The following is a 13,322-nucleotide window of genomic DNA, read 5'->3' as shown; positions in this document are numbered from 1 at the left end:
CACTGCAAACTTCATCAAACTGATCGCACCGCAAACTTCATCAAACTGCACAATTCATCAAACTGCAAACTTCGTCAAAATAATCCCACTGCAAACATCATCAAACTTCAAATTTCATCAAAATAATCCCACTGCAAACTTCGTCAAACTGCATACTTCATCAAACTAATCGCACTTCAAACTTCATCAAACTGCATACTTCATCAAACTAATCGCACTGCAAACTTCATCAAACTGCAAACTTCATCAAACTGCAAACTTCATCAAACTGCAAACTTCATCAAACTAATCGCACTGCAAACATCATCACACTGCAAACTTCATCAAACTAATTGGACTGCAAACTTCATCAAACTGCAAACGTCATAAAACTGCAAACATCATCAAACTGCAAACTTCAACAAAATAATCCCACTGCAAACATCATCAAACTGCATACTTCATCAAACTAATCGCACTTCAAACTTCATCAAACTGCATACTTCATCAAACTAATCGCACTGCAAACTTCATCAAACTGCAAACTTCATCAAACTGCAAACTTCATCAAACTGCAAACTTCATCAAACTAATCGCACTGCAAACATCATCACACTGCAAACTTCATCAAACTAATTGGACTGCAAACTTCATCAAACTGCAAACGTCATAAAACTGCAAACATCATCAAACTGCAAACTTCAACAAAATAATCCCACTGCAAACATCATCAAACTGCAAACTTCATCAAAATAATCCCACGGCAAACATCATCAAACTGCAAACTTCATAAAACTGCATATTTCATCAAACTAATTGAACTGCAAACATCATCAAACTCCAAACTTCATGAATTTGATCCCACGGCATACTTCATCAAGCTAATCCAACTGCAAACATCAATCTGCACACTTCATCAAACTGATACCACTGCAAACATCATCAAACTGCAAAGTTCATCAATCTAACCCCACTGCAAAATTCATCAAACTGCAAACTTCATCAAAATAATCCCACTGCAAACTTCATGAAACTGTAAACTTCCTGAAACTAATCCCAATGCAAACTTCAAGTACGAAATTCATGAAAATGATCCCACTGCAAAATTCATTAAAGAAATCCCACTGCCGAATTAATCAATCTAATTCCACTGCAAATTTCATCAAACTGATCGCACTGCCAGTTTAATCAAACACATTCCTCTGCAAACTTTATCAAACAGCAAACTTCATCAAACTGCAACCTGCATCAAACTAACCCCACTGCAAAATTCATCAAACTTCAAACTTCATCAAAATACTCCCACTTCAAACTTCATGAAACTGTAAACTTCCTGAAACTAATCCCAATGCAAACTTAAAGTACGAAATTCATGAAAATAATCCCACAGCAAAATTCATTAAAGTAACTCCACTGCAGACATAATCAATCTATTCCACTGCAAACTTCATCAAAATAATCACACTGCAAACTTCATCAAACTGCAAAATGCATCAAACTGCAAACTTCATCAAAATAATCCCACTGCAAACATCATCAAACTGCAAACTTCATCAAAATAATCCCACTGAAACCATCATCAAACTGCATACTTCATCAAACTGCATAATTCATCGAACTTATTGCACTGTAAACTTCATCAAACTGCATACTTCATCAAACTAATTGCCCTGCAAACTTCATCAAACTGCAAACTTCATCAAATTGCAAACTTCATCAAGCTGCTAAATTCATCAAACTAATCACACAGAAACTTTCATCACACTGCAAACTTCATCAAACTAATCGCACTGCAAACTTCATCAAACTGCAAACTTCATCAAATTGCAAACTTCATCAAACTGCAAACTTCATCAAAATAATCCCACTGCAAACATCATCAAACTGCAAACTTCATTGAAACAATCCCACGACAAACATCATCAAACTGCAAACATCATCAAACTGCATACTTCATCAAACTAATTGCACTGCAAACTTCATCAAACTGCAAACTTCATCAAAAAAATCACAATGCAAACTTCATCAAATTGCAAACTTCATCACACTGCAAACTTGATCAAACTGCATAATTCATCGAACTTATTGCACTGTTAACTTCATCAAACTGCATACCTCATCAAACTAATCGCACTTCAAACTTCATCAACCTGCATACTTCATCAACTAATCGCAATGCAAGCTTCATCAAACTGCAAACTTCATCAAACTGCAAACTTCATCAAACTAATCGCACTGCAAATTCATCACACTGCAAACTTCATCAAACTGCAAACTTCATCATATTGCAAACTTCATCAAATTAATTGCACTGCAAACTTCTTCAAACAGCATACTCCATCAAACTAATCGCACTGCAAACTTCATCAAACTGCAAACTTCATCACACTGCAAACTTCATCAAACTAATCGCACTGCAAATTCATCACACTGCAAACTTCATCAAACTAATCGCACTGCAAACTTCATCAAACTGCAAACTTCATCATATTGCAAACTTCAACAAACTAATTGCACTGCAAACTTCTTCAAACAGCATACTCCATCAAACTAATCGCACTGCAAACTTCATCAAACTGCAAACTTCATCACACTGCAAACTTCATCAAACTAATCACGCTGGGAACTTCTTCAACTAATTGCACTGCAAACTTCATCAAATGGCAAACTTCATCAAACTGCAAACTTCATGAAAATAATCCCACTGCAAACATAATCAAACTGCATACTTCATCAAACTAATCACATGGCAAAATTCATCAAACTTCAAACTTCATCACACTGCAAACTTCATCAAATTGCAAAGGTCATCCAACTAATCGCACAGCAAACTTCATCACACTGCAAACTTCATCAAACTAATCACACTGCAAACTTCTTCAACTAATTGCACTGCAAACTTCATCAAACTGCAAACTTCATCAAACTGCAAACTTCATCAAAATAATCCCACTGCAAACATCATCAAACTGCAAACTTCATCAAAATAATCCCACTGCAAACATCATCAAACTGCATACTTCATCAAACTGCATACTTCATCAAACTGCATACTTCATCAAACTGCAAACTTCATCAAAGTAATCGCACTGCAAACGTCATCAAACTACAAACTTACGCAATCTAATCGCACTGCAAACTTCATCAAACTACAAACTTCATGAATTTGATCCCACTTCATACTTCATCAAGCTAATCCAACTGCAAACATCATCAAACTGCACACTTCATCAAACTGATACCACTGCAAACTTCATCAAACTGCAAAGTTCATCAATCTAACGCCACTGCAAAATTCATCAAAGTGCAAACTTCATCAAAATAATCCCACTGCAAACTTCATGAAACTTTAAACTTGCTGAAACTAATACCAATGCAAACTTCAAGTACGAAATTCATGAAAATAATCCCACTGCAAAATTCATTAAAGTAATCCCACTGCAGACATAATCAATCTAATTCCAGTGCAAATTGCATCAAATTGATCACACTGCCAGTTTAATCAAACGCATTCCTCTGCAAACTTTATCAAACAGCAAAATTCATCAAACTGCAACCTGCATCAAACTAACCCCACTGCAAAATTCATCAAACTGCAAACTTCATCAAAATAATCCCACTGCAAACTTCATTAAAGTAATCCCACTGCAGACATAATCAATCTAATTCCACTGCAAATTTCATCAAACTAATCACACTGCAAACTTCATCAAACTGCATACTTCATGAAACTAATAGCACTGCAAAATTCATCAAAGTGCAACTTCATCAAACTGCAAACTTCATCAAACTGCATACTTCATCAAAATAATCCCACTGCAAACTTCATTAAAGTAATCCCACTGCAGACATAATCAATCTAATTCCACTGCAAATTTCATCAAACTAATCACACTGCAAACTTCATCAAACTGCATACTTCATGAAACTAATAGCACTGCAAAATTCATCAAAGTGCAACTTCATCAAACTGCAAACTTCATCAAACTGCATACTTCATCAAACTAATCGCACTGCAAACATCATCACAATGCAAACTTCGTCAAACTAATCACACTGCAAACTTCATCAAACTGCAAACTTCATCAAACTGCAAACTTCATCAAACTGCAAACTTCATCAAACTAATCGCACTGCAAACATCATCACACTGCAAACTTCATCAAACTAATTGGACTGCAAACTTCATCAAACTGCAAACGTCATAAAACTGCAAACATCATCAAACTGCAAACTTCAACAAAATAATCCCACTGCAAACATCATCAAACTGCATACTTCATCAAACTAATCGCACTTCAAACTTCATCAAACTGCATACTTCATCAAACTAATCGCACTGCAAACTTCATCAAACTGCAAACTTCATCAAACTGCAAACTTCATGAATTTGATCCCACTGCATACTTCATCAAGCTAATCCAACTGCAAACATCAATCTGCACACTTCATCAAACTGATACCACTGCAAACATCATCAAACTGCAAAGTTCATCAATCTAACCCCACTGCAAAATTCATCAAACTGCAAACTTCATCAAAATAATCCCACTGCAAACTTCATGAAACTGTAAACTTCCTGAAACTAATCCCAATGCAAACTTCAAGTACGAAATTCATGAAAATGATCCCACTGCAAAATTCATTAAAGAAATCCCACTGCCGAATTAATCAATCTAATTCCACTGCAAATTTCATCAAACTGATCGCACTGCCAGTTTAATCAAACACATTCCTCTGCAAACTTTATCAAACAGCAAACTTCATCAAACTGCAACCTGCATCAAACTAACCCCACTGCAAAATTCATCAAACTTCAAACTTCATCAAAATACTCCCACTTCAAACTTCATGAAACTGTAAACTTCCTGAAACTAATCCCAATGCAAACTTAAAGTACGAAATTCATGAAAATAATCCCACAGCAAAATTCATTAAAGTAACTCCACTGCAGACATAATCAATCTATTCCACTGCAAACTTCATCAAAATAATCACACTGCAAACTTCATCAAACTGCAAAATGCATCAAACTGCAAACTTCATCAAAATAATCCCACTGCAAACATCATCAAACTGCAAACTTCATCAAAATAATCCCACTGAAACCATCATCAAACTGCATACTTCATCAAACTGCATAATTCATCGAACTTATTGCACTGTAAACTTCATCAAACTGCATACTTCATCAAACTAATTGCCCTGCAAACTTCATCAAACTGCAAACTTCATCAAATTGCAAACTTCATCAAGCTGCTAAATTCATCAAACTAATCACACAGAAACTTTCATCACACTGCAAACTTCATCAAACTAATCGCACTGCAAACTTCATCAAACTGCAAACTTCATCAAATTGCAAACTTCATCAAACTGCAAACTTCATCAAAATAATCCCACTGCAAACATCATCAAACTGCAAACTTCATTGAAACAATCCCACGACAAACATCATCAAACTGCAAACATCATCAAACTGCATACTTCATCAAACTAATTGCACTGCAAACTTCATCAAACTGCAAACTTCATCAAAAAAATCACAATGCAAACTTCATCAAATTGCAAACTTCATCACACTGCAAACTTGATCAAACTGCATAATTCATCGAACTTATTGCACTGTTAACTTCATCAAACTGCATACCTCATCAAACTAATCGCACTTCAAACTTCATCAACCTGCATACTTCATCAACTAATCGCAATGCAAGCTTCATCAAACTGCAAACTTCATCAAACTGCAAACTTCATCAAACTAATCGCACTGCAAATTCATCACACTGCAAACTTCATCAAACTGCAAACTTCATCATATTGCAAACTTCATCAAATTAATTGCACTGCAAACTTCTTCAAACAGCATACTCCATCAAACTAATCGCACTGCAAACTTCATCAAACTGCAAACTTCATCACACTGCAAACTTCATCAAACTAATCGCACTGCAAATTCATCACACTGCAAACTTCATCAAACTAATCGCACTGCAAACTTCATCAAACTGCAAACTTCATCATATTGCAAACTTCAACAAACTAATTGCACTGCAAACTTCTTCAAACAGCATACTCCATCAAACTAATCGCACTGCAAACTTCATCAAACTGCAAACTTCATCACACTGCAAACTTCATCAAACTAATCACGCTGGGAACTTCTTCAACTAATTGCACTGCAAACTTCATCAAATGGCAAACTTCATCAAACTGCAAACTTCATGAAAATAATCCCACTGCAAACATAATCAAACTGCATACTTCATCAAACTAATCACATGGCAAAATTCATCAAACTTCAAACTTCATCACACTGCAAACTTCATCAAATTGCAAAGGTCATCCAACTAATCGCACAGCAAACTTCATCACACTGCAAACTTCATCAAACTAATCACACTGCAAACTTCTTCAACTAATTGCACTGCAAACTTCATCAAACTGCAAACTTCATCAAACTGCAAACTTCATCAAAATAATCCCACTGCAAACATCATCAAACTGCAAACTTCATCAAAATAATCCCACTGCAAACATCATCAAACTGCATACTTCATCAAACTGCATACTTCATCAAACTGCATACTTCATCAAACTGCAAACTTCATCAAAGTAATCGCACTGCAAACGTCATCAAACTACAAACTTACGCAATCTAATCGCACTGCAAACTTCATCAAACTACAAACTTCATGAATTTGATCCCACTTCATACTTCATCAAGCTAATCCAACTGCAAACATCATCAAACTGCACACTTCATCAAACTGATACCACTGCAAACTTCATCAAACTGCAAAGTTCATCAATCTAACGCCACTGCAAAATTCATCAAAGTGCAAACTTCATCAAAATAATCCCACTGCAAACTTCATGAAACTTTAAACTTGCTGAAACTAATACCAATGCAAACTTCAAGTACGAAATTCATGAAAATAATCCCACTGCAAAATTCATTAAAGTAATCCCACTGCAGACATAATCAATCTAATTCCAGTGCAAATTGCATCAAATTGATCACACTGCCAGTTTAATCAAACGCATTCCTCTGCAAACTTTATCAAACAGCAAAATTCATCAAACTGCAACCTGCATCAAACTAACCCCACTGCAAAATTCATCAAACTGCAAACTTCATCAAAATAATCCCACTGCAAACTTCATTAAAGTAATCCCACTGCAGACATAATCAATCTAATTCCACTGCAAATTTCATCAAACTAATCACACTGCAAACTTCATCAAACTGCATACTTCATGAAACTAATAGCACTGCAAAATTCATCAAAGTGCAACTTCATCAAACTGCAAACTTCATCAAACTGCATACTTCATCAAAATAATCCCACTGCAAACTTCATTAAAGTAATCCCACTGCAGACATAATCAATCTAATTCCACTGCAAATTTCATCAAACTAATCACACTGCAAACTTCATCAAACTGCATACTTCATGAAACTAATAGCACTGCAAAATTCATCAAAGTGCAACTTCATCAAACTGCAAACTTCATCAAACTGCAAACTTCATCAAACTAATCGCACTGCAAACATCATCACAATGCAAACTTCGTCAAACTAATCACACTGCAAACTTCATCAAACTGCAAACTTCATCAAACTGCAAACATCATCAAACTGCAAACTTCATCAAAATAATCCCACTGCAAACATCATCAAATTGCAAACTTCATCAAAATAATCCCACGGCAAACATCATCAAACTGCAAACTTCATCAAACTGCATACTTCATCAAACTAATTGCACTGCAATCTTCATCAAATTGCATACTTCATCAAACTAATCGCACGGCAAACTTCATCAAACTGCAAACTTCATCACACTGCAAACTTCATCAAATTGCAAACGTCATCCAACTAATCGCACAGCAAACTTCATCACACTGCAAACTTCATCAAACTAATCACACTGCAAACTTCTTGAACTAATTGCACTGCAAACTTCATCAAACTGCAAACTTCATCAAACTAATTGCGCTGCAAACTTCATCAAACTACAAACTTCATCAAACTAATCGTACTGCAAACTTCATCAAACTGCAAACTTCATCAAACTGCAAACTTCATCAAATTAATCGCTCTGCAAACTTCATCAAACTGCAAACTTCATCAAACTAATCGCACTGCAATTTTCATCAAATGGCAAAATTCATCAAACTGCAAACTTCATCACACTGCAAACTTCATCAAACTGCAAACTTCATCCCACTGCAAACTTCATCAAACTGCAAACTTCATCAAACTGCAAACATCATCAAACTATTCCCTCTACAAATTTCATCAAACTGCAAACTTCATTCAACTGCAAACTTCATCAAACTGCAAACCTCATCGAACTAATCCCTCTGCAAACTTCACCAAACTACAAACTTCATCAAACTGCAAATTTAACCAAACTGCAAACTTCATCAAATTGCAAACTTCATCAAATGCAAACTTCATCTAACTGCAAACTTCATTAAACTGCATACTTATTCAAACTGCAAACTTCATTAAACTAATCTCTCTGAAGACTTCATCAAACTGCAAACTTCATCCCAATGCAAACTTCAACTAACTGCAAACTTCATCAAACTAATCCCTCTGCAAACTTAATCAAACTGCAAACCGCATCCCACTGCAAACTGCATCAAACTGCAAACATCATCAAACTGCAAACTTCATCAATATGCAAAGCTCATCAAACTAATCCCTCTGCGAACTTCACCAAACTGCAAACTTCGTCAAACTGCAAACTTCACCAAACTGCAAACGTCATCAAATTGCAAACCTCATCAAATTAATCCCTCTGCAAACTTCATCAAACTGCAAACTTCATCAAACTGCATACTTCATCAAACTGCAAACTTCATCAAACTAATCTCTATGAAAACTTCATCAAACTGCAAACTTCATCCCACTGCAAACTTCATAAAACTGCTAAATTCATCACACTGCAAAATTGATCAATCTAATCGCACTGCAACCTTCATCACACTGCAAACTTCATCAGACTAGGCGCACTGGAAACTGCAGCAAACTGCAAACTTCATCAAACTGCAAACTTCATCAAACTGCAAACTTCATCAAAATCATCCCACTGCAAATATCATCAAACTGCAAACTTCATCAAAATAATCCCACTGCCAACATGATCAAACTGCAAACTTCATCAAACTGCTACTTCATTAAACTGCAAACTTCATCAAACTAATCGCACTTCAAACTTCATCAAACTGCAAAGTTCATCAAACTTATCGCACTGCAAACTTCAACAAACTGCAAACTTCATCAATCTGCAAACTTCATCACACTGCAAACTTCATCAAAATAATCGCACTGCAAATTTCATTAAAACTGCAAACTTCATCAAACTGCAAACTTCATCAAACTAATCGCATTGCAAATTACATCCCACTGCAAAATTCATCAAATTAATAGCGCTGCAAACTTCATCAAACTGAAAACTTCATCAAACTGCAAAATTCATCAAACTGCAAACTTCATCCCACTGCAAACTTCATCAAACTGCAACCTTTATCAAACTGCAAACTTCATCAAATTAATCGCGCTGCAAACTTCATCAAACTGCAAACTTCTTCAAACTAATTGCATTGCAAATTTTATCAAACGGCAAACTTCATTAAACTGCAAACTTCATCACACTGCAAACTTCATCAAACTGATCGCACTGCAAACTTCATCAAACTAATCGCACTGCAACCTTCATCAAATTGCAAACTTCATCAAACTGCAAACTTCATCAAATTAATTGTGCTACAAACTTCATCAAACTGCAAACTTCATCAAACTGCAAACTTCATGACACTGCAAACTTCAACAAACTAATCACATTGCAAAGATCATCACACTGCAAACTACATCAAACAAATTGCAGTGCAAGCTTCATTAAACTAATCGCACTGCAAACTTCATCAAACTAATCGCACTGCAAACTTCATCAAACTGCAAACTTCATCAAATTAATCGCGCTGCAAGCTTCATCAAACTCCAAACTTCAAACTAATTGCACTGCAAATTTCATCAAACTGCAAACTTCATCAAACTGCAAAATTCATCACACTGCAAACTCCATCAAACTAATCGCATTGCAAATTTCATCACACTGCAAACTTCATCAAATTAATCGCGCTGCCTACTTCATCAAACTGCAAACTTCATCAAACTGCAAACTTCATCCCACTGCCAACTTCATCAAACTGCAAACTTCATCAAACTGCAAACTTCATCACACTGCAAACTTCATCAAACTGCAAACTTCATCAAACTGCAAACCTAATCAAACTAATCCCTCAGCAAACTTCAACAAACTGCAAACTTCATCAAACTGCAAACTTCATCCCAATTCAAACTTCATCAAACTGCAAACTTCATCAAACTAATCCCTCTACAAACTTCATCAAACTGCAAACTTCATCCCACTGCAAACTTCATCAAACTACAAACTTCATTCCAATTCAAACTTCCTCAAACTGCAAACTTCATCAAACTAATCCCTCTGCAAACTTCATCAAACTGCAAACTTCATCCCACCGCAAACTTCATCAAACTGCAAACTTCATCCCACTGCAAACTTCACCAAACTGCAAACTTCATCAAATTGCAAACTTCCTCAAAATAATCCCACTGCAAACCTCATCAAAGTGCATATATTATCAAACTGCATACTTCATCAAACTGCATTCTTCATCAAACTGCAAACTTCATCAAGCTAATCGCATTGCATATTTCATTAAATGGCAAACTTAATCAAACTGCAAACTTCATCACACTGCAAACTTCATCAAACTGATTGCACTGCAAACTTCATCAAACTAATCGCACTGCAAACTTCATCAAATTGCAAACTTCATCAAACTGCAAACTTCATCAAATTAATCCCACTGCAAACTTCACCAAACTGCAAACTTCATCAAATTGCAAACTTCCTCAAAATAATCCCACTGCAAACCTCATCAAAGTGCATATATTATCAAACTGCATACTTCATCAAATTGCATTCTTCATCAACCTAAACACACTGCAAACTTCATCAAACTGATCGCACCGCAAACTTCATCAAACTGCACAATTCATCAAACTGCAAACTTCGTCAAAATAATCCCACTGCAAACCTCATCAAAGTGCATATATTATCAAACTGCATACTTCATCAAACTGCATTCTTCATCAAACTGCAAACTTCATCAAGCTAATCGCATTGCATATTTCATTAAATGGCAAACTTAATCAAACTGCAAACTTCATCACACTGCAAACTTCATCAAACTGATTGCACTGCAAACTTCATCAAACTAATCGCACTGCAAACTTCATCAAATTGCAAACTTCATCAAACTGCAAACTTCATCAAATTAATCCCACTGCAAACTTCACCAAACTGCAAACTTCATCAAATTGCAAACTTCCTCAAAATAATCCCACTGCAAACCTCATCAAAGTGCATATATTATCAAACTGCATACTTCATCAAATTGCATTCTTCATCAACCTAAACACACTGCAAACTTCATCAAACTGATCGCACCGCAAACTTCATCAAACTGCACAATTCATCAAACTGCAAACTTCGTCAAAATAATCCCACTGCAAACATCATCAAACTTCAAATTTCATCAAAATAATCCCACTGCAAACTTCGTCAAACTGCATACTTCATCAAACTAATCGCACTTCAAACTTCATCAAACTGCATACTTCATCAAACTAATCGCACTGCAAACTTCATCAAACTGCAAACTTCATCAAACTGCAAACTTCATCAAACTGCAAACTTCATCAAACTAATCGCACTGCAAACATCATCACACTGCAAACTTCATCAAACTAATTGGACTGCAAACTTCATCAAACTGCAAACGTCATAAAACTGCAAACATCATCAAACTGCAAACTTCAACAAAATAATCCCACTGCAAACATCATCAAACTGCATACTTCATCAAACTAATCGCACTTCAAACTTCATCAAACTGCATACTTCATCAAACTAATCGCACTGCAAACTTCATCAAACTGCAAACTTCATCAAACTGCAAACTTCATCAAACTGCAAACTTCATCAAACTAATCGCACTGCAAACATCATCACACTGCAAACTTCATCAAACTAATTGGACTGCAAACTTCATCAAACTGCAAACGTCATAAAACTGCAAACATCATCAAACTGCAAACTTCAACAAAATAATCCCACTGCAAACATCATCAAACTGCAAACTTCATCAAAATAATCCCACGGCAAACATCATCAAACTGCAAACTTCATAAAACTGCATATTTCATCAAACTAATTGAACTGCAAACATCATCAAACTCCAAACTTCATGAATTTGATCCCACGGCATACTTCATCAAGCTAATCCAACTGCAAACATCAATCTGCACACTTCATCAAACTGATACCACTGCAAACATCATCAAACTGCAAAGTTCATCAATCTAACCCCACTGCAAAATTCATCAAACTGCAAACTTCATCAAAATAATCCCACTGCAAACTTCATGAAACTGTAAACTTCCTGAAACTAATCCCAATGCAAACTTCAAGTACGAAATTCATGAAAATGATCCCACTGCAAAATTCATTAAAGAAATCCCACTGCCGAATTAATCAATCTAATTCCACTGCAAATTTCATCAAACTGATCGCACTGCCAGTTTAATCAAACACATTCCTCTGCAAACTTTATCAAACAGCAAACTTCATCAAACTGCAACCTGCATCAAACTAACCCCACTGCAAAATTCATCAAACTTCAAACTTCATCAAAATACTCCCACTTCAAACTTCATGAAACTGTAAACTTCCTGAAACTAATCCCAATGCAAACTTAAAGTACGAAATTCATGAAAATAATCCCACAGCAAAATTCATTAAAGTAACCCCACTGCAGACAAAATCAATCTATTCCACTGCAAACTTCATCAAAATAATCACACTGCAAACTTCATCAAACTGCAAAATGCATCAAACTGCAAACTTCATCAAAATAATCCCACTGCAAACATCATCAAACTGCAAACTTCATCAAAATAATCCCACTGAAACCATCATCAAACTGCATACTTCATCAAACTGCATAATTCATCGAACTTATTGCACTGTAAACTTCATCAAACTGCATACTTCATCAAACTAATTGCCCTGCAAACTTCATCAAACTGCAAACTTCATCAAATTGCAAACTTCATCAAGCTGCTAAATTCATCAAACTAATCACACAGAAACTTTCATCACACTGCAAACTTCATCAAACTAATCGCACTGCAAACTTCATCAAACTGCAAACTTCATCAAATTGCAAACTTCATCAAA

Source organism: Carcharodon carcharias, chromosome 28, assembly GCF_017639515.1.
Source record: "Carcharodon carcharias isolate sCarCar2 chromosome 28, sCarCar2.pri, whole genome shotgun sequence".
Classification (NCBI taxonomy): Eukaryota; Metazoa; Chordata; class Chondrichthyes; order Lamniformes; family Lamnidae; genus Carcharodon; species Carcharodon carcharias.
This window is presented reverse-complemented; position numbering follows the sequence as displayed.